This window comes from Liolophura sinensis, chromosome 2 (genome assembly GCF_032854445.1).
Source record: "Liolophura sinensis isolate JHLJ2023 chromosome 2, CUHK_Ljap_v2, whole genome shotgun sequence".
Classification (NCBI taxonomy): domain Eukaryota; kingdom Metazoa; phylum Mollusca; class Polyplacophora; order Chitonida; family Chitonidae; genus Liolophura; species Liolophura sinensis.
The window spans coordinates 3278233-3281731 of NC_088296.1; positions in this window are offsets into that span (position 1 = coordinate 3278233).

Below are 3499 nucleotides of genomic sequence, written 5' to 3' on the forward strand. Positions count from 1 at the left end.
ATATATCGCCTAAATTTTGTGTGGCACCATGCCATACCACTAAATGTTGCCTGCACTTCTGTCTACAACATATCAAAAAATAGCTACCTAGCATGACCTCCATTTTTTTTGAAGGTGTGGTTGCTAAAAGAGAAGGACATGGCATTTTGTCACCTTGGCAACCGCCAAGGAGTAGGTATAGTATCACTGGGCAAAAGGTTTTCAGTTTATCCAAAAACAGACAAAGTTCTAATATATTTTAACTAGGTGCAAAATAGCATTGCATAAGCTTATAGTGTGTCAACACCCTATAATATTTTTGTGGCAGTATTACCCAATCAGTGTTCCGGTACTCTTCGGTTCGGGGGCAAATCTTTAAATAGACCCGATTGCACCAGATGCGCATGTGTAATCATACAACTCGATGGACGCTTTGGGCGACATCACCATATAGTATGTACCGTTCCTTAAGCAGGACGGTAAAACATATCTCCCTGGACAATATCTCCTTGGTTATGGTGTGACAATGCGCCGTTATTTTATGTCCAGCCGAGTCAGATTCGTGACATGGTTCAAGATTTCCGTGGATGTCTTCATTAATAGATAATGAGTCAGTCAGATGCGGTGAAACCATAGATTCTGAATGAATAATTATCCAGAGATCGGGAGCTTGTGTTGTCTTCTAGCTTTTGGCAAGATGATGTCTTCATATCCAAAACCGTACCGTATGAACGGCAAAAGTTAACCAGATCATACAGAGGTAACAAACAGGAAGCATTCCCCGCCTGAACAAGTTGGCACCAAGCTTTGTAGAACAAAACAAAAACAAAAAATCTTTCTCTGCTGATTATACACTACAGTGTTAATGAACTACCATTTTGCTTAACCAATATACAACTATACACAAACGGTACAAGAAGTATTGCAAAAGAATACACGTGTACCAAAGGAGTACACGTCTGCCAAAAGTGCACACATCTTTACCAAAAGAGTACACGACTTTACCATCAGAGTGCACGTCTACCAAAAGGGTACACGTCTTTACCAAAACAGTGTACGTCTTTACCAAAAGGGTACACGTCTACCAAAAGGGTACACGTCTACCAAAAGGGTACACGTCTTTACCAAAAAAGTGCACGTCTAACAGAAGAGTACATGTCCACCAAAAGGGTACACGTTTACAAAAAGAGTGCACGTCTTTACCAAAAGGGTGCACGTCTAACAAAAGAGTACACGTCTACCGAAAGGGTACACGTCTACCAAAAGGGTGCACGTCTTTACCAAAAAAGTGCACGTCTAACAGAAGAGTACATGTCTACCAAAAGGGTACACGTCTTTACCAAAACAGTGCACGTCTAACAGAAGAGTACATGTCTACCAAAAGGGTACACGTCTACGAAAAAGGTGCACGTCTTTACCAAAACAGTGCACGTCTACCAAAAGGGTACACGTCTTTACCAAAAAAGTGCACGTCTAATAGAAGAGTACATGTCTACCAAAAGGGTACACGTGTACAAAAAGAGTGCACGTCTTTACCAAAAGAGTGCACGTCTAACAAAAGAGTACACGTCTACCAGGTACCACTTGAACCGATGCGGCTTATGTTCCACAGTATATGAAGTCTTCGTTACAATCTTTTCATGTGTTTGTATATTAAATAAAACGAAAAATAGAGCATTTTAAGTAATTCTAGACCAGTAACGTAGAATATATTGCAATTAACATCTCTGTATATTTTTAACCTAATTCCGTTTAAGCCATGTTGCCAGGCGGCCTGAAAATTGATTCATTTTAAGCCTATAAATAAACAGATGGAATAAAACCCTAACCCTCACTCTAACCGTTACTTTTTTTGGTGGGGTTTAGTGATTGTTTAATCCGTTGTTTTCACACATATACAACTTGGGGCGAACAGTTTTGTCCTTTCTACAAAATAAAACGACTTACGGCATAGCGAAAGTTCGCAATTGGCCATGTATAAGCGGTGAAATACGGCCTGCCATTAATTTGCCTTTAATATTGTTAAGAAGGAAAACTCATGGTAACCGCAGCACCAAACTATGTATCTGACAAACCCCATGACGTAAAGCTACGGCCGAATCGGTACGGGATAAGTTCGTGGTCTTCATGATGTTCATTCCTAGCTTTTATATCGTGCCCTAGAGGAATTAACCGACGCACTACGTGAACCGTGGAGTGCGGGAGGAACGAGGAGGAAGGGGTATGCCGAGGAAGAGGGCATTAACCCTGACTTCGCCCCAAAATTCCTGCCTTCATTATCTGGGGATAAATTGAAGGTTAGTAACGTATTTCCCAGGTCACACAAGCAGGCTTTTAATTCGGACTGGACAAGCGATGGTAAATGGATGTTACTCGGTGCCTACTCGTGGCAGGATTGTCGTTAACCTATATGTGTACACAGGCCAACAGACGTCCTCATTGAATTCCACTGGGTGCACAGCATAAACTGCTGGACAATTAGCTCTTTCCCCGTTTGCCACAAGAATAAGATCTACTAGAGAGAGGTTGACTACAGTTGACTAAAGAACAGTTTATCGTCGTCCTATTTCACTGGATACGTGCGACAACTTGCCAGCTATCACACTGTCGTCGCTGCTCTGGTTTAACTCCCTATTAAGTCATGAAGTCTTTGTTTCACTTGTAACATGTACATACGGTACACATGTTAAAAGATTGGACCATAAATGATTGTTTTATCCATGGACTGTATGTGTAGTACACAGGTTAAAAGAATGTGCATTAAATCGTTCTTTTAGTTTTAACCAGGATATATAGTGCGCAGGTTAAAATATTTAGACAAATCATATACAGGTAAAAAGTGTAAATGATTAAGATTCAAATATTTAGGATTAAATATCACTGTTTAAAGGTTAAAGATTTAGGATTTAATCATCGTTTAATTTAAACGATTTAGCATTAAATCATCACCCCATCGATGTATTTCAAGTTTTAATTCGCGTCATCACTTCACAACTATGTAACAAGGCATTTACGGCGATTGAAAGAGGAAACATGAATAAAAATTTTACAGTTAAGAACATCAGTTTCGTCCATTATAACCCTTGACCAATGAGGTCGTGGGTCCAAATCCAGGTCTAGGTGGTTGGGCAACCGCTTTACGTCAATATAAAAGACTTACAGCATAGAGAGTAAAACAAGAGCAGCAACGACAGAATGATAGCTGGCAAATGGTCACAGGCAACCTGTGAAATACAGCCTCATGCCAGTTTACCTCAGTCAGGGGTTTATGCTAACTGTTCATATAGGTGCTTAAATGTTAACGGATTATTTCCTTCACCAATTTCCCCACATGTGACGTACAGATATCAAGTCCACATCTAGATGTATTCGTAACGAGGGACCAGGATAATAACTAATTTCAAGACAACTGCAAATAATATGACATCTGCAAGAGACACCGCCACGGATATTGTCCGTCTGACAGGTCAAACCCTGGCTGGTAGGTTTTGGCAGAGGATTCCACGTCTTGATAGGCTTA